The sequence below is a fragment of the Triticum urartu genome, chromosome 2A, assembly GCF_056163025.1.
Source record: "Triticum urartu cultivar PI428250 chromosome 2A, HENAU_Tu73, whole genome shotgun sequence".
NCBI classification, from domain to species: Eukaryota; Viridiplantae; Streptophyta; class Magnoliopsida; order Poales; family Poaceae; genus Triticum; species Triticum urartu.
In genome coordinates, this window is record NC_141874.1 from 652933159 (window position 1) to 652953410 (window position 20252).

The following is a 20252-nucleotide window of genomic DNA, read 5'->3' on the forward strand; positions in this document are numbered from 1 at the left end:
GCCTCTGCTCCGTAGACCATGAAGAAAGGCGTGTAACCCGTAGACCTGCTAGGGGTAGTATTGATACTCCATAACACTGAGGGTAATTTCTCCACCCAACAACCCGGTGTCCTGTGCAAAGGGACCATAAGCCGGGGCTTGATGCCTCTCAAAATCTCTCGATTGGCTCTTTCAGCTTGGCCATTAGACTGGGGGTGAGTGTAACGCCCCGAGACCGATGTGCCAGGTGTCGTCCAGTTATTCGTTGTTGTTGCCTTGTCATTTGCTTGCGTGTTGCATTTCATCATGTCATCATTTGCATAGCATCATCATGTTTTTCAAAACTTGCATTCGTCCGGGTTCTCCGAGTTCTCTCCGTTGTCCGTTCTGAGCCCAACCACACTTGCACGCGCCCGCGGCATGTCCGAAATAGTATTTTATAAGTGGCTGGAAAATGTTCTCGGAATGGGATGAAAGTTGGCGTGCGGTGTTGTTTTGTTGTCAGTAGACCACCTGCCAAGTTTCATCGCATTCAGAGTCCGTTTGACGCCCCAACGGATAACTATAGCGGCAGCATAGCCGGTCTATCGTCGGACGCTTTCGGTCTCCGGATACAGTTGCCGGGCTGCACTCCTCTCCTCTCATCTCAGCCCAACCTCTCTTCACAGCCCACTAGCCCACCTATCTAACCCCCTCCGCTCCGGGTCATCCGATCGCGATCGTACGGCTCAAAAAACCCCTCCTAACCCCCAAACCCTAGCAAAATTTGCTATATAAGGACACCCCTAGTCCATTTTGGGCAACCTAGACCCCCTCCCCTACCTCCTGCCGCAGCCAACCCCCCTCCTTCCTCGCTTTCAGCGCCCAACCAACACCCCGCCGCCACTTGTCGCCGCCAAAGCCACCCGCCGCCGCCACATCAGCCGCGCTGCCCCTGCACCCACTCCCGCATCGCCGCGTGTCCTCCCCGCGCCCCACTTCGCCGCGGCCCTCAGAGCCCATGGGAGGCCCGCTCTGGGCCGCTCGGGCCCGAATTGCCCTGCCGCTGTGCGCCCAAGCACGCTCGCCCGCAGCCGCTCGTATGCCTCCTCCCGCTGGAGCCCCGCGCCGCCTCGCGCTTCGCCTCCTTCTTCCGGCCACCGGAGTGCTGCCGCCGGCGACCTCCACCTGAGGCCAGAGCTCCGCCGTCCCTCTCTCTTCTCTCTTTCTTCTCCTCCCAGCGCTCACCTCTCGTTCTCTCTCTCGCAGGTGAGGCCATTGCTGCCAGATCCACCCCGCCTGATCCCGCATCCCCGAGCGCCGTCGACCACCCTCGACACCGGATCCGGCTTCCCCAGTCCCAGATCTGTCCAATCCTGCCGGTACCGCCTCGCCCTGCCGCCTCAGGCCACCACCGGTTCCTGCCGCCGCCACCATGGCTCGCCTCGGCCTCGGCGGGAGGTCGGGGACGAGATCCCCCTCGCGCGGGCCGCCTCCCCTTCGCCCGATCCAGCCCAGCTGCCCGGCCTCCTTCTCCAGTTGGGCCTAGGCCCAATGTGAGCACACCCCCAGCGCCCACCTTTTTTCCGCTGCTATTGGGCTAGTCCATTTCGGCTCGATGCATGTTTTTTCCCTCCGTTGCGATTTTAGCTATTATTTCCAGGGACTGCAGTTTTACAGAAAAACCCTCCATGTTCATTCATTTAATATCTCACTAACCGTGCATCAGATTAAAATGATTTATATATGAAAGTTGCTTAGAATTTTGTGTAGATTCATATTGTGCAACTTTCACCCATGTTTAAAATGTTTTAAATGAGGTTTGCTTATATTTGCCTATTGCCATGTTAAAATGATTTAATTCATAACTAAATAACCGTAGCTCCGTTTTTAACAAACTTCATATGTAAATGGGGTAGACAAATGCTTGGTTTAACATGGTGGCTTCATTTTGCATGCTTAACAACTCTAAAATTGTGTTTAGGGAAGAACAGTACCAAACCTAAAATATGCATATGGGGATTTACCGGAAATGTTGTTCGTTGCTTCCGGCCTCATTTAAATTTGACTAGATGGGTAGTTTTTCATTTGCTTCACTCTCTTGCCATGTTTAACAACATTTAATATTGTTGGGTACATAAACGAGATCGAACTAAATAATTGATGTGGTGCTCCGTCAATATGCAACTCGTTGCATATTGAGCTCCACTTAAGTTGTAGTGTTGTTTTGTGCTCTTTGCCATGTCATGCTACATTAAACCGGACATGCATCATACTCGATTGTGCATCATGCCATGTTGATGTGTTGGTTGTTTACTATGTTGTTTGCTTCTTTCCGGTGTTGCTTCTTCGGGTTGGTTCCGATAACGTCGTGTTGTGAGGACCCGTTCGACTACGTCCGTTTGTCTTCTTCATGGACTCGTTCTTCTTCCTTGCGGGATTTCAGGCAAGATGATCATACCCTTGAAATCACTACTATCTTTGCTATGATAGATGCTCGCTCTTTTGCTATGCCTATGCTGCGATACCTACCACTTGCTTGTCATGCCTCCCATATTGTTGAACCAAGCCTCTAACCCACCTTGTCCTAGCAAACCGTTGATTGGCTATGTTACCGCTTTGCTCAGCCCCTCTTATAGCGTTGTTAGTTGCAGGTGAAGATTGAAGTTTGTTCCTTGTTGGAACATGATGATTGTTCCTTGTTGGAACATGTTTACTTGTTGGGATATCACAATATATCTTATTTAATTAATGCATCTATATACTTGGTAAAGGGTGGAAGGCTCGGCCTTATGCCTGGTGTTTTGTTCCACTCTTGCCGCCCTAGTTTCCGTCATATCGGTGTTATGTTCCCGGATTTTGTGTTCCTTACACGGTTGGGCTATAATGGGAACCCCTTGACAGTTTGCCTTAAGTAAAGCTCTTCCAGCAATGCCCAACATTGGTTTTACCATTTGCACTAACAACCTACCACCTTCCCTTGGGTTCTGCAGACTCAAGGGTCATCTTTATTCTAACCCCCCGGGCCAGTGCTCCTCTGAGTGTTGGTCCGAACTAGAGCCCTGTGCAGCGCCCCCTCGGGGAAACTCGAGGTTTGGTTTTAGTTGTACAGATTGCTCATCTGAGTGTGCCCTGAGAAAGAGATATGTGCAGCTCCTATCGGGATTTGTCGGCACATTCGGGCGGTGTTGCTGGTTTAGTTTTACCCTGTCGAAATGTCTTGTTGTACCGGGATACCGAGTCTGATCGGAATGTCTCGGGAGGAGGTCTATTCCTTCGTTGACCGTGAGAGCTTGTGATGGGCTAAGTTGGGACACCCCTGCAGGGATTTGAACTTTCGAAAGCCGTGCCCGCGGTTATGGGCAGATGGGAATTTGTTAACGTCCGGTTGTAGAAAACCTGAAGTTGACCTTAATTAAAATGAATCAACCGCGTTTGTAACCGTGATGGTCTCTTTCCGGCGGAGTCCGGGAAGTGAACATGGTTGTTGGAGTTATGCTTGACGTAGGTAGTCCAGGATCACTTCTTGATCATACTTTTATCGACCGTGCTTTGCCTTCTCTTCTCGCTCTCATTTGCGTATGTTAGCCACCATATATGCTAGTCGCTTGCTGCAGCTCTACCTCATACCTTTACCTTTCCCATAAGCTTAAATAGTCTTGATCGCGAGGGTGCGAGATTGCTGAGTCCCCGTGGCTCACAGATACTTCCAAAACCAGTTTGCAGGTGCCGATGAGTCCGTGCAGGTGACGCAACCAAGCTCAGGAGGAGCTCGATGAAGATCTTGCCCTTTGTGTTGTTTCGTTCTAGTTGATCAGTAGTGGGGCCCAGTTGGGGTCGATCGGGGACCGTGTCGCATTTGGGGTTCTTCTTTTATTTTGGCTTCGTAGTCCGGCCTTGATTGTATTTGGATGATGTAATGCTTTATTCATGTAATTGTGTGAAGTGGCGATTGTAAGCCAACTATGTATCTCTTTCCCTTATGTATTACATGGGTTGTGTGAAGATTACCTCACTTGCGACATCTTCCTTCAACGCGATTATGTCTCTAAGTTGTGCCTCGACACGTGGGAGCTATAGTCGCATCGAGGGTGTTACAAGTTGGTAATCAGAGCCTTCCCCGACCTTAGGAGCCCCCACTGCTTGATCGAATTAGCGGACGAGTTGTGTCTAGAAATTTTTTTTGAGTCATTTAGGAATTATATATCGGAGAGCTTAGGAATTCTTTTTACTCCCCAGTCCCTTCATCGCTCTGGTAAGGCATCCTGACGTAGAGTTTTGACTCTTCTCTTCTCAAATTTCACTAAATTTTTTTTAGGATCACGCGGGTATCTTGGAATCGTTCCGATGGTTTTATGACGAGAACATTGTCTTGGTGCCTCCTGTCAGGGGTTTTGTGGAAGTGTCCCGGGGAGTTGAGCTCTGAGGTGTTGTCGTCATAATTTTATCATTGTAGTTCTGGAATACCTGAGTTTAGTACGCCGACATCGAAAATCTCTTTTATGCAGTTCGTTGGTGAGATAACCTCGACGCCACCCAGTACTGGGGCGGGAGTTCGGGAGTATTGCCATAACTTGTATAACGGATGCTTTTCAAAGGTTGATGTAGATGATTTTTGAAGGTTTCTTGGTTATGTGTTGAAGGATGGATACAGCTGGATGTAGGATTTGCTAGTTTTGGGTGAGATATTATGCTTCCCCTGTATCCCCAACACCTGATTGCATAACCGGAAAATTTCGGGAGTTTCATAGGTGGGAATTCAAGTAGATCTTAGGATATCTTTCCGACAGATGTATGATATGAAATTGGGGTTCGACGTCTAGTGGTCCGCCTATTCACGGTCGGTTTTACAGTGGTCTCGTTGTGTCTTAAAGAGTCCTTGGCTATGCTGACTCGGGGACGCTTCGTATGTCATGTGCACTGCCTTGTACATGATGGTGCTGTACGATCGAGCCCGTGTAGGCCCCACCACGAAAACTTCGGACGAAATCTCTATCATATGTTTGTTCCGGCTTATTCTGCGAGCCAATTCTTTGTTTTTGTTTTGAGTTGTGGTATTCGAGTTGCTTCAAAGGAAAATGTTGATTCCATCCCTTGTCTAAATGGTGTTCTCATACTCCGATGTGAATAATAATCCTTCTTGATCATCAAGATTGTTTTGTCAATCCTTTTTAACCGGTGTGCTTCTCTTCAAGTGGATCTGATCATTTCAACATCCGCAAGATCAATTCTAAGTTTCTCAACGGTGTTCGTTTCATATATTCCAAATTGTCTTTGTTTTTCCCACCCTCCCTCCCTTGTTTCTTCAAGGAATCATATATCTTAATCAAGTATCCTTTTACTCTTGAGAAGTCTCTCCATCCTTTTCTATCAATATTTTTATCCGGTGATTCTCATGAAGATCCTAACGGAGCTGCAAGTTCATCATTCGTCATTCTTTTCTTCTCCGGTGGATTCAGGTCAAGCTTTGTTGATCATATCCTTTCCTCGTTTCAATGTTTTCTCATGCCGATGCAATTCTTAATCATTCACCTCTCACTATTCAATTGTTCCGGAGTGCTGAAGATATCTCAGAAGGATCGTCTTGTCATTCAAGATCAGTTAATCCTATTTTGAGGATGTTTATCTCATTCAAGCCTTTTAATTCAACCGTTGCATTCTCTCTTTTAAATCGTTCTACGGTGTTTCTTCTGAGTGGGCCCTAACCCACAGGTCTATTCCCAGGATCTTACCTGACTCTTCTTATTTCCTGGAGATATCCTCAAATTTCTTATCAAAGTTTGACGTAAGAATGAGTTGTCATCAGTCAAATGTCTTTCTCCAAGATTGGTTAAATTCTTTTCATCGTTGGCTCAACCTTTCCATTATTCATTCCGGAGTGCCTCAACAATTCTTGGTGGTGTTACTCGTCGTCATTCTTGGATTTTGAATACCGAAGAGGAGTTTCTCTTTAATCTTGCTCCATTCTCTTCAAGATTCATGGTTCTAGCTTGATGCCATCCTCTCGTAATTGTTTTGATCGTGAGAATTCTTTCCACCCATCCGGAGTAATTCAGGAGTCTTTTCAGTTTGATTCTTCGGAGCCCATCATCTCAGAATTATTCATTCTCAACTTTTAGCTCTCTTTCTCTAAATCTTACCGGTGCATCATTCAATATTCTCTAATCAGTTCTTGATCTCTTCGTTCTCATGTATCTAGATTCTCTCAAGCATCTTCGTTCATTTGCTAATTCTTCCCGGTGTTTCTTCATCTTTTCTTCGTTGTTTTCAATTCTTACGGTGGTTCGTTCAAGAGTTTTCTTCCTTCGTGTATCATATCTATGCATTCGTGCTTTTCAAATTCTACCGGTGGTTCTTGGAAGACCTTCTCAAGTTGGCGCCTTATCTCTCTTAATCTTTTCTACGAGAATAAGTAATATGCCAAATCCGTTGATTGTCATCAATTTAATTGATGAAGGAGAAGCATAATGTAATTCTTATTCTTGTTTCATCCAAGAGATTAATTCCTTATTCCGGAGGTTCATCAAAATTCTTGATTTCAGTTGTTTCATCTTTTCTTTTCCCGGAGTTCCTAGCTCTTGCAATTACATCACCATGGAGATTCATCTAAATCATTGCAAGGCTTCGCTTGTGTTTTCAACTTCTCTTTCCGTTTTGATCATTCTTTTATTACCGGAGTTCTTCATGAAGGTTCGACATGATGGTTCTTCAAGGATTTAATTCCTTCTCGAAGTGTTCATCAAGATTCTTTTCTAAGAAACTCAAGCTTTCTTCATCTTGCAATCCGGAGTGCAATTCCTTCTTCCGTATCAATAGAGGTGGTATTATGTCATTCTTGATAATTTGAGTTCATGTTCCATGATACACATGTTGTTAAAAATGAGATATTTTAAATCCATCAATCTTGCCATTGGAGTTATCTTGGGTTATATTTCACCTAAAGCTTTCCCTAAGGATTGTGGCTATTTATGGTGCTCATAAATGATCCAATTTCTTCATTTTTCCTTTCCGGTGCGATATACTTTCTCGTCAATTCGCTCATATCAATCCAATTCTTTTCCCGTGAGTGGCAGGTTGTCACCTCATAATTGGAGATGTATGCCATAAGACCATATCAAGATTATTATTTTCGTTGTTGGTGTTCCAACAACTCCGTTCGACCCTTCTCCTTAAGATGCCTTTTCAAACTCTTTTGTGGCAGAAGTTGGCATTTTCTTCAACATTCTTTTATTTCAATTATCTATCTTCTATTTCTTTCTCCCGGAGGCATTGTGTTGCTGCTTTCTTCAAACCTTCTTCTTGCCCTTGTCAAGAGCATGTTCTTTTCGTGCTTATCCATTTAACCGGAGGTGTGCCTTTTGGCTCAAGTTTTCTTCGCCTTATCAAGCTTTGCATCTCTTTTCAACCGGAGTGCTGTCTGAGATCTTTCTTACCCCTTGTTCCATTCATTCAATAGTTACGGAGGCAGTGTATTGTGATTTCATCAAGTATCTTCTCATCTTATCAAGTTCTTATTCAATTCCTTTTCCTTTCAATCGGAGTGCTGCCCGAAGTTGTTCTTCCTTGTTCCTCTTTTCCAACGGAGTGTTTTCAAATTCGCTCATCTCTGTTGTATTTTTTTTCTCTCGAAATGGTTTAACCTTTCAAGGTTCTTTGGCTTCACTCGTTTGTCAAAGAAGCAACTTAGTTTTACCTCTTCTCTTTCTTTTCCATTGTCCCTCCGGTGCCATTCTAGATCTCGGGACGAGATCCTCTCATAGTGGTGGAGTGTTGTAACGCCCCGAGACCGATGTGCCAGGTGTCGTCCAGTTATTCGTTGTTGTTGCCTTGTCATTTTGAAAGTGCGTTATATCGACTAGAGGGGGGGTGAATAGGCGATTTTTATGAAAGTCTTCAAAACGTGGGAGTTATGAAGACAAACAGCGAAGATTATGCCTATTACTATGCAGCGGAAGTTAGATTACACTAGGCCAGCCATGGCCAAGTATTCAATAGAGTGAAAGCACAATGACAAACAGCTGCAGTGTAATAAGGATCAGGTAGGAAGAAGTTATGAAGCCAAACAGATCATACATTCACGTTGTGAAGACAAAAGATAGAGCAAGCATGCAATGGCTTCACAATGAGTAACAGTAAGAAAAAGGAAGTGAAGATGAAACCAGTGACTCGTTGAAGACAATGATGTGTTGGACCAGTTCCAGTTGCTGTGACAACTGTAAGTCTGGTTGGAGCGGCTAGGTATTTAAACCTTAGGACACACAGTCCCGGACACCCAGTCCTGAACACGCAGCTCAGGACACCAAGTCCTCACCGTATTCTCCTTGAGCTAAGGTCACATAGTCCTCGCCCAATCACTCTGGTAAGTCTTCAAGGTAGACTCCCAAACCTTCACAAACTTCGTTCACTGGCAATCCACAATGTCTCTTGGATGCTCTGAACGTGACGCCTAACCGTCTGGAGGATTCACAGTCCTCAAGTGTAATAAGTCTTCAGATCACACAGACAAGAAGACTTAAGTGATGCCCAATGTTCTCTGGCTCTGGGTGGTTAGGGCTTTTCTCCTCGCTAGGAATTTTCTCTCAAAGGCTTCGAGGTGGGTTGCTCTCAAACGACAAAAGCCGTGCACTGAAATCTGAGCAGCCAACCGTTTATGGTTGTAGGGGGTGGGCTATTTATAGCCACTTGGCAACCCGACCTGATTTGTTCGAAATGAACCTGGGTCACTAAGGAACTGACACGTGTCTCAACGGTGAGATTTCAAACTCTCATGGCAACTTTACTTGGGCTACAAGCAAAGCTGACTTGTCCGGCTCTGGACAAGATTCGCTCTCATTGTCTTCACTCGAAGACATAGGTTTTTGATTTAGGCATCACTTCAGTCATTCTGACTGGTTCTCCTGGACCCCACTTAACAGTACGGTGGTTCCTATGACTCAACACAAAAGAAAAAGAACTACGAAAGATCTAAGTCTTCGAGCTCCATAGGCTTCATAACATGTCTTCTTTTGTCATAGGCTTCAATGTGAATATCTTCATATACCACCTTTGGCTTCAATGTCTTCATACATTTTTAGGGGTCATCTCTGGTAGTAAAACCGAATCAATGAGGGACTTCTACCTGTGTTATCCTGCAATTCTCACAAACACATTAGTCCCTCAACTAGGTTTGTCGTCAATACTCCAAAACCAACTAGGGGTGGCACTAGATGCACTTACAATCTCCCCCTTTTTGGTGATTGATGACAAACTAGTTGAAGTTTTCAACGCGGAATATAGTCTATGAAATTGTAAAGGATAAGGAATTGTCTTCATAAGTGTCAAGGGCTCCCCCTGAAGATGTGCATATAAGTTAATTTGCTTTTGGAATGCAAATGCACATGGCAGGTTGTACTTGTGGAGATCCAATTCAGCTTATGATGACAATCCACTATGCATGTGAAAGTATATGAAGATAATGACATGCATAATGTAAAATGGACGTCTGCAGAATGGGATAAGTGCGGAATTTATCGTCGCACATGCGGAATTTATCTTCGCAAAACAGGGTGGCAAACAAGTAGCAGACGACCATCGAGTCTTAGTGTTACAACTCAGAGAACCAAATGAAGCAAAAACGAGAGTTGTAAGCACGAAGCAAAATATAGCAAACATAAAGCACCCGCCCATATGGACCCGCTTGAAGACTATAAACCCATATGCTTCTCCCCCTTTTGTCAGCAAGGACCAAAAAGGTTTGAAGACATAGAGTTTCTACTCGTTCCCAGGAGCAGCAGGGTCGTTGGAGGTGTTTGGCGGTGCAGAAGAGCTTGGAGGTGCTGAAGCAGGTGGCGGTGATGTAGCATCGTCTTCTTCATCAATGATTCTGGCAGTGACTGTGGCAGCAGATGAAGAAAACTCAGAGTCTTCAAGTGATGGTGTGTTTCGCATCACAGCCCTTCTAGGAGGTGTGGTGTCAAACTTGAAACGCTCAGTGAAGCCATCCTCTTCTAGTTCAGCTTCAGTACACATCATTGAGAGCCCTTTCCATGTACGACGACAGGTTTCATGAGTAACGAAAGCATTCTTGGTGGCAAGATTTCAAGACGATTAACATCCACCAAGAGGCTTTTCATCTGACGCTTTAGCCAGTCGTGATGCCTATATTGTTTTTGATGAAGGGCCACAATAAGCTCTCGGTCATTGAGAACATGAGCGCGCTTCTTGGGTCTTGAAGCAGTTGCACTATCAGTGGCTTCAGTTGAAGCAGGGTGTGGCGCATGTGTAGTGCCAGCCAAAGGATACACCCTGGAGATGGCTTCAACACCTTCATCGTTTTGAGTGAAGCTCTGGTGTTCTGCATTCTGAAGACTCAAAGGTTGCTTGGCAGGCTCAGGATATATAGCTTCAACAGAGATATCCACATCTGGCAAGAAGATCCGATGGTTGCGGGCTGAGGGCTGATATGAGATCGCAGAGTGAAGCTTGATCAGTCTCATTACCCAAGGAGCATAGTACTTTAAACCAAGAAGATCTGAGCCTGATGCAACTAGTTGGCGTATGAAGAAATCCTGTGCGTTGAAGCATTTGCCATGAAGGATACAGAATATCAGAGTCTTCATTGCACCCTCGATCTTGGCATTTGGAGAGTGCCCTTTAATAGGCCAGAGAGTCCGCCGGATAATATGATAGATGGTTCTGGGCAGGTACTCAAAGTCTTCAATGAAGAACTCTGTTGGATAAGGAGCATCGTGGGGCAATGGCTTCATCATGGAGAGCATCTGACTCATATTTGGTTCAGGCCTCTGGAATATGCTCTCAAGAGCTTCAGTGTGTAGTGGACAGCCTTCCTCGAAGATTTCGCCAGGAGTGGGCAGGCCGGTGAGCTCAATGATATCGAATGCATTGGCTTCGTGATGGACATTACCGGTCATCCACTCCAGGGCCCATGTCTTCGGATCTCTGTTGTATCCTTTGATGTGTAGGGTGGCATAGAATTGCAACAGAAGCTCTTCATTCCAGTGCTCTTCATCAGTTATAAACTGCAGCAGACCCACTTGCCTGAAGCAATCCAGCGCTTCCTCTAAGCAGGGCAGACCAGCAATGGCTTCAACATCAAGGTGCTTGTGCGGGAAGATGCGACCTTGGTTGTATAGGATGCAGGAATAGTAGCTGCGCTGAGGACAGCTCCAGAACCTATCTGATGAAATCCTTTCCCTTGAATAGGGGTTCTTGGAGCTGTTGAAGAACATATTGTCTGCCTTGAAGCTATTGATGTCAAAGGAGCCAGGTGCTGATGCAGGACCTGGGAACCTTGGCAGCCTTGGGACTGGCTTCTAGAGGTGAGGCCTGTGCTCAACATGGTAATCAAATTGAGGACCTGCAGCAAACTCAGGAAGAGAAGTGTCTGGATCAGTAGCTTCGCTGTCTGCTGAAGCTTTTGGTGGGGAGGGCTCCACATTGGCTTCAGTATTTGTTGTGGTAGCCTCAACATTTTCAGCCTCCGCTTGACTAGCTGGAGGGTCAGTCACAAGCACGTTCTCCTGGAGAACTGCTTCTTGGTGGAGCATAGGATTGGGCTCTTGTGTTGCTTCTTCTGCGGCTGATGCAGCCGGAATGTCTTCAGTATAGACTTGAGGCCTTGGACCTTTGCGAAGCCTGCGGAATGCAGACGATGCCTGTGGGGTTGGAGTGGGCTGGGCCTCATTGTCTTCTTCCTCTTGAGGGCGATCCGCCCATGACGCATCTTGTGCAATTGGCGTCAGAGGACGACCAATGCTGATGAGTTCGCTTTGTTCATACTGAGGAAGGGCTGCATCATCTTGTACATTGTCCTGATGACCAATGTCTTCAGCAGCAATGGGGTCGGCTGCTGGTATGTCTTCAGCTTCAGGAGCCTCTGTGGAAGCAGGCTCATGAACTGTCAGTTGTCGTTCTGCGTTGCGGTGAACCATAGAGATAGGTTCAACTATCAAGGGCTCTGTGGGAGCAGCCCGAGATTTCTTGATCTTTCGCTTCTTCTTGCTGGGGGCAGTAGGAGAGGCTTCAGAGCTTTTCCTTTTCCTGGCTTCAGCCTCAGCAGTTCTTGTCTTCTTGAGCTCTGAAGCTATTGACCGGCTCTTTGGCTTCGAGCCAGTCGTTGCAGTTGGGAAGACAATTGGAACTGCTTCTTGCCTAGGTGCCTCTGGTTCAGCCATAGCAGGCTTCTTCTTCTTCTTCGTGGCCATCTTGGGGTCGATGCCTGGACGCCCAAGTGCCTTGAGCTTCTCAGCCTCATTGTAGGCTTGTACACATCTTTCAGCCAGAGACTTCATCCGCTCACGTGAGCCCTGAGCTTCTGCATGCTTCTTCAGAAAATTTTCCTTGAGCTCATGCAACATGGTCTTGAAGCTCTTCACTTCTTGCATGCTGAGCTTGGCCACATTCTTCTTGAACTGAGCCTTTTCATGATCAATTTTCTGCTTCAGTTCCACAATGCGCTGGGCAATGGCAAGTTCTGAAGCAATTGCGCCTTGGAAGGCAACACCGAGGCCAACGGGTAGCTGCAGATCTTCGAAGCTTATGTTCGGTGTGGCAAACCATTCGTCGATGAAGTTGTGGATGATGGCGACATCAAAGAGAGGCAAATTGTTGAAGATTTCAGCTTCTTCTTTGCTCTTGATGAGCTGCTCTAGAGCGTCATCTCCAAGATCTTCATCACTTGACAGATCAATGGCTTCGCTGCGCAGAATGGCAGCAGCTGTGAGCTCTTTGCCAGTGTGTGGCTGAGGCACCTTGTCCTTCTGGGGCTTGGAGACGCGGGATACGTCTTCAGGCTGCACACTGTCTTCAGGAGGTGCAGTTGCCAATGGCTTCGGCCTTGAGATTTTTGATGAAGGGGCCGGCTTTGAAGCTTTTGGCTTCTTCGACTGCTTTGGCTTCGGTACAGCAGGAGCTTCATCAGACTCAGAGTCAGCTGGAGGGTCATTCACGGCAGTCCCTTGGACTAAGATGCGGGTGATGAGGCCCTCAAGGTTGGCATACGGACCGATGATATTGGGTTCTGCGTAGCGTGTGCCATCTGGCCTTGGAGCTGAGGGACCAGGGTTGAAGTCTAACCCAAATTTCTTCTTGTTCTGCTTCGCTGATTGTTGGGAAAATTGGAAGTTGCGCTTGAACAGATTGTCGTCACGACACCAGAGGAGTGACGACGGATGCACATCATTAGGCTGTGGTCCTCGGACCATGCATGGGTAGAAGCCTTGAGCAATGGCTTCATCTCTGGTCCTGGGTATGATATTCTTATAAAGGATGTCCCCCCATGGTCTCTTGATGGCGCTTTTCTGAGCATACTCCTGGGTGACGAAGCGGTATTTGAACCATTGTTCTGCCCAATAGCGTCGAATCCATTGGATTCGGGTCTTGCGCTACCCATAATTCTCTTCTGGATCTGTTTTATACATTTCTGCCAGGTCTTCAGGCAGATCTTTGGAAGTTCCTTCACGTGGCTGTCTGCCCCCTTTCCTTGCTGCTGCTTCTGAAGCCATAAACTTTAACTTGAAAGGCTTCAAAACTTTCAAAGGCTTCAAAAGCTTTCTTTTGCTGGACCAACAGGAACTGGCTTCAGGAGAATTTATGTGTTGCTGTAGGAATTCTGCAAATGAATGCAGACTATGAGAACCGAAGGATTCTCCCACGGACATGTACCTGTGACAGCATTAAGGTGCAAGGGAAGGGGAAGAGGTCATATGCATTCTCAGAAGGTTTTGAAGATTAATCAGTTTAGAAGAGGTTGACCTCATCGTGCGAAGACATTCACTCATAGATAAGAAGTTGGTTCCAGATTTGTATGAACCCACAGATCAGTACAAGTGAGGAATCTAACTACTTCATGAAGCACAAGTGAATATACTAGGCATGTTATGAGATGCAGATTGAGAGATCTAACTTGTGTGAAGATAAACTTCTTATGGTAGAAAGTGACAGAACCATGAGATCAAAAGGGGCTGTAAAAAGAAGTTTTATTTACCACACTTGGAACTGCTAGACGGAAGTGGGAGATGATGCCGAGCAGTTCAGTCCTCCGTGCCCTAACTTAGCGACGGAAGACACCTACGGCAACGGCGGAGAGAACGATGTCCGCGGTCGGCGTGAGGACGGCGTCGGAGAGGTTGCGGCAGCGAAGCGCTTCGTCGCCGGCGTCGTCGAGAGCTAGCGGTGGTGCTAGGGTTCGTGCGAGGATGGAAGAAGGAGATAATGACCGTGGTAAGTGTGAATTTATAGGCTCAGGGGCGGCACTGTGCTATTACACAGGTGCCCCTGGCGATTCGCATCTGAGGAACGCGTGGCCTGTTTGCGGAAGTTTGGGGTTTGTTCCACGTCCCACGCATGCCTGGATTGTCGGGCGGTCGTTCCTGCTTCTCCAGATTTTATGTGGAGGAATGAGCATTGAAAACGGACTTTATGGTTGTCTCTATATCTTCTGCTGACAAGGACGTAGTGAAGACATTCGACAGTTTCAATAGAATGCATATGACTTGGAGAGATAGAATTTGAGATAGAAAGCATAGAGAGATTAGGGTCCGATCACATTCACTTAGTTCAAAAGATTCAACCAAGAAGACATAGCTATAAGTGAATGCTGTAGAGGACAGAACACTAGTATGTATATATCTATATAATCAACGTAGTGAAGATAATCATGAAAACATGTTGAGTTCGAAGCCAAACCAAATGTGAAGATATTGCAAGGTAACGCCATGAGTGAAACACTTCAAAATGGAACGTTTGGTGGTGGCGTTACCCACCGTATAGGAAGTATTAGACCCAGACACGACGCATAATTATCGTGGCGCTCCGAAGTCAAATTCCACATTAATGTATTCACACTTAGAATGTATGTCTTCATTGATTGAAGATATACTTTACTTTGTGCGTTGTACATCTAAGTCATCATATGCATAAGTGTTAGGATGTGTGCCTGATCACAGGACATTTGAGGATCACAGGACATTTGAGGATATTCCAGGATACTTCTGATTGGTGCAGCCGAAGATAATGTCATCCACATATATTTGGCACACAAACAGTTCACCATCATATGTCTTCGTGAAAAGAGTGGGATCCAGGGAACCAGGTATGAAGCCTTTGCTCTTCAGGAAGTATTTGAGTGTGTCATACCAGGCCCTAGGGGCTTGTTTGAGGCCATACAGTGCCTTGTTGAGATTGTATACCATGTCAGGATGTTTTGGATTTTCAAAGCCAGGCGGTTGTGCAACATACACTTCTTCTTCAATCTTGCCATTGAGAAAGGCACTTTTCACATCCATTTGATATAGAAGTATGTTATGGTGATTTGCATAGGCCAGCAGTATGCGTATGGCTTCAAGCCTAGCCACAGGAGCAAATGTTTCATCGAAGTCAATGCCCTCCACTTGAGTATATCCTTGAGCAACGAGACGAGCTTTGTTTCTGACAACTTGACCATGCTCATCTTGTTTATTGCGGTATATCCATTTGGTGCCTATTATGTTGTGCTTCTGTGGATCAGGACGCTTAACCAGTTCCCATACATTATTCAGCTCAAACTGTTGAAGCTCTTCTTGCATAGCTTGAATCCATTCAGGTTCCATGAAGGCTTCTTCAACTTTCTTGGGTTCTGATATTGATACGAATGCAAAGTGCCCACAGAAATTTGCTAGCTGTGTTGCCCTTGAACGAGTGAGTGGACCAGGTGCATTGATGCTATCGATTATTCTGTCAATCTGCACTTCATTGGCAACACGAGGATGTACAGGGCAAAGACTTTGCTCTTGCTGATCTGTGTTGTTGTTGGGAGGAATGTCTTCAGGCTGAGCATTGTCTTCATGTTGATCAGGTGCTGAGATGATAAGTTCTTCTTCAGGATGAGCTTCAGAAGGTATAATCTCTCCAGTTCCCATAAGCTTGATTGATTCACTAGCTGGAACTTCATCTAGCACATTTGGCAGTTGCTCTCTTTGTGAACCATTTGTCTCATCGAACCGCACATCCACTGTTTCAACCACTTTGTAATGAAAGAGATTGAAGACTCTGTAGGAGTGCGAATCCTTTCCATATCCAAGCATAAAACCCTCATGTGCTTTTGGTGCAAACTTTGAGGTGTGGTGTGGGTCCTTGATCCAGCACCTTGCGCCAAATAATCTGAAGTAACTGACATTTGGCTTCTTGCCAGTTAGGAGTTCATAAGATGTCTTGTTCAGAAGCTTGTGAAGATAAACACAATTGATTATATGGCATGCAGTGTCAATGGCTTCAGTCCAGAATTTTCTTGGAGTCTTGTATTCATCTAGCATTGTTCTGGCCATCTCAATGAGTGTTCTATTCTTGCGTTCGACGACGCCATTCTGCTGTGGCGTGTATGGAGCTGAGAATTCATGTGTGATGCCCAAGGTATCAAGATATGTATCAAGGCCAGTGTTCTTGAATTCAGTGCCATTGTCACTTCTGATGTGCTTTATCTTGGCGCCAAAATTGTTCATAGCACGATTGGCGAAGCGTCTGAAGACATCCTGCACTTCAGTCTTGTAAAGGATTATGTGCACCCAAGTATATCTAGAGTAATCATCAACAATGAAGAACACTACTAGGAAAAGGCCTACTAATGGCGCACCTAATTTGGCCATTAATGGCACATTAGTGGTGCGCCATTAGTGCCACGCCATTAGTATATTTTACTAATGGCGCACCACTGGTGCGCCATTAGTATCTGGTATACTAATGGCGCACCCCGGATGCGCCATTAGTATATACAATAGTGCGCCATTAGTATGCCTCCCAGGGGGCCATGTATACCCAGGTGCTTTGGCATACTAATGGCGCACAACAACAGGATGCGCCATTAGTAACTTCGGCATACTAATGGCGCACTGTTTAATGATGCGCCATTAGTATCCTTTGGCATACTAATGGCGCACTATGATGTGATGCGCCATTACTATGAATATTAGTTTTTTTTATTTTTTATTTTCTGTTTTTTGCACAGGTTACAAAATGTATAATTGGACAAAATATAGACAGCACACATCAACAACAGATTCATCATATACAATAGAAGATTAGTCTCTGAATACAATTCATCATTTTAGTCTCCAATACAATTCATCATATTAGTCTCCGAATTGAAAAGACTGAACAAAGATAGAACATTATATTACAAGTCTCGAGACCGCGAGTTTGTCTTCACATTACAAGTCGATATCGATCATCTAAACTACCATCACATAGAAGAGAGCTGCAGTCATCACGATGAGCATCATCACGATGAAACTCGTCTTCATCCGGTTCCTCCAACGCTCCCTCCCCTCTCCCGCTAGATAGCGGGCGTATCTAGATTTGGCCTCGGCCCTAGTGGCGTACCCTTTGTAACTGTTACCGCTGAATCGGTGAACCTGTCTTCGACACTCCTCCCAGTCGTCGTAGACTCCGGGAACCTTACCCTTGTACACGACATATCACGGCATCGCTATGCAGTAGCCAAACGAAACGTTAGTACCAATTCACAGACAATACATAAGCAATATATAAGTATGCAACAGAACAATCGGAAGAGAAAAGCAAGACATTAATAGCATCGATTACATCTAAGTAGAACGACTCTCGAAACAATAGAGACATACTACAAGTTCATTAAAGTTTAATTACAACATGAGCCAATCGATGTTTCAGAACTAGACACAACATCACTACTTTCGACTCGACTCAAGGGACCGGAGCGTGGATGAAGCCGCCGTCTATCGTGGGAGTCATGAAACAACGGGCGTTGTCAGCCTGCATTTGTAGGATTGTGTCGATGTCACTGTTGGACGGTTGATTTCTGAGGTAGAACTGCCCCGAGGTACGAAGGACATCTTGATGGATGATTTCCGCAAACTCCGACTGGATGCGAAAGAATTCTTGTCTGATGTCCGCGTCCTGGATTGCCGACACGCTCGCGGCCCAATCTTTGAGTCTACTCGGTAGCAGAAGTTGATGATGGTCCCGTACGATCGCCCGCATGTGATGGATGGCGTAGTAGGCACCCTTCTGACCGCCAGGCGGCTGCTTGACGCAGCAGAACGTCGTATTGTGGGAGAACACGTGCTTGCTGTACTTACGAATAGGCCTGGTGAAGGTGCCTCCAGATTTGACGTAGCCGGGGAGAACATCATCAAGAACCTTCTTGACATTTGTGTAGTCTAAGTTCGACTGACGGTCCGGGTCGAAATACGTGGCCATGGAATATTTGGGGCTTAGGAGGATGAGCGTGCAATGTGTGTCACTGCAGAAAACACGGAATGTTAAAAGAAAAACGATCGAAATCTAAGAATTCATATGTTACGGGGGGGTTGAGGGGAGGACTTACTCGGGAAAGTAAGGCACGAGGAAGTTATCCTTATCTTGGTTTGCCAGAATGACGCCTTCGAGGTAAGAACTCGCGACTTGCCGGTCCCCAGCGCTGCCCAAGATCTTGGCACACATGTAGAAGGGGTCGACTATCACGATGTCCGGGGTCTTGTCGCGAATGATCCGCATCTCCATACTCAGCGAAAATAGCCGAACGAAGGTGTAGTGCAGCGGATGAAGGTTCAACATAGCGTGGATGTCATCAAACCGCAGGACGATCGTACCCCCGATGGAGTTATCCACAAAGCCCTTGCCCTCTGGCACCTTAGCCGTGAAAACCGGGTATGGCACATCCTTCTCTCCGAGACGCCGCTTCTCCAAAGAAAGAACACTGTCATGCAGACTCCGCATAGCACCGGTTGCAGCATCGAGCATATTTCTCGGTAGCATCGGCCTACCCGCCACATGCACCCTCCTCGAGATATCCTCAGGTGAAGATGGCCCGTCCTGAGCACGGATCGTACTCGGTGCCGGCTGGCCCGCACCCTTGTTAGTCTTTCTTTTGCGTGCCTTCTTCTTCTCCTGTAATGGGACCGAGTTCTGCTCACAGACCGCCTTCTTGAGTGTGTTGGGGCTGATCATATTTCGCACCTCGCCTATCTGAAGCTCGGTGAAGTCGGCAGCTGGAGGCGTCTCCTGAGAGCTGAACTGCAGACGACGCCTGTTGCAACTTGGCTTCTCCGCGGTACCAGCTAGATCGCGCACGTCTTTTGTTGGGTTGGGTTCTTGAGAAGGAGGCCCCATGAAGTCGCCACCGTACCCATGATCGGCAAAGTACTGATCGACGTTCGCAAATGTATCGTCGTTGTCGTCGTTCTGATCTTGTGCCATATGCATGTTTGGATCCAGTGGCATAGGGATGTCCGGCACCGTTGCGGCGGTCTTGCCATGGGGCCGACTTGGCGCCGGCACGACTGGCGGTGTTGTCTTTGGGGTGGTGTCCCCCGCCCCCAAACGAATCTGGCTCTTCGGCCAAAGCAGGGGCCAGCTCAGGCAGGTGCTGAGGGTCATCACGTCATCATCGTCGGCCCCGACGGGTCGAATCGGAGGTAACAACTCGTCGCAGCCTGGCAGCACCCGAACCAGTTGAACCCTAAACAAGTTGGGTGGCATCAGGGTACCGTGGAACAAGGGGTTGCCCGGTTGAACGATTTTGCCCTTGGCGACATCGACCAACTCGTTGTTCACGAAGTGCAGGAGATTGCACGGAACGTCGGCGGCGCCCTGTGAAAACATGTAGGGCGTTAGGGATGCCCAGTCAAAGGCAAGGAGATGAAGTCCTCGGCCGAGAGAGGCTTAATTAGTTACCGTGATGATGGCGTCGAGCTCGGCTAATGTCGAGGCACCGCCAATGGCAGGCGTGCAGTTGACGGAGGGGCCGCTTGCTGCAGAGGTGCCGGCCGGCGTACACCCGGGTGCATTAAGCTCCCGTGCCGGCGTCGGAGACACCAATGCCGCCTCCGCCAGAGACACCAATGGCCCCGCCATCACGTTCTGCGAGTTGCTGGCCGTGAAGCTAGGAATCGGGGGCGGCCCCTGTTGGCCGCCCGTAATCCACGCACTAATCCCCTGGATCAAGGTAGGCACAATGGCGGTGATCGTTGCTCCGAGTTGTTGTTTCACTTGCTCTTGGACAATCTCCGGAATCCGTGCCACCTGTGCCCTGAGTTCTTGAACCTCGCACGCCTGGCTTTCCGAGCTGGTCTTTTTCTCCTTTCGCCCACCAGTGTTATAGTATGACGACCATTTTGTCGACAAGCCTTTGCCGGCCACACGACCAGCTGACGTCGGCTTACTGAGCTTATCCTTGTTCTTCATTACATTCAACGCCCTATTTAGAGTGGTGTCCCAAGGGTTGCTCTTAGTCGACCCCGCGCTACAGCTTTCAGTCGCCTGCGGAAGGAATGTGAACCATT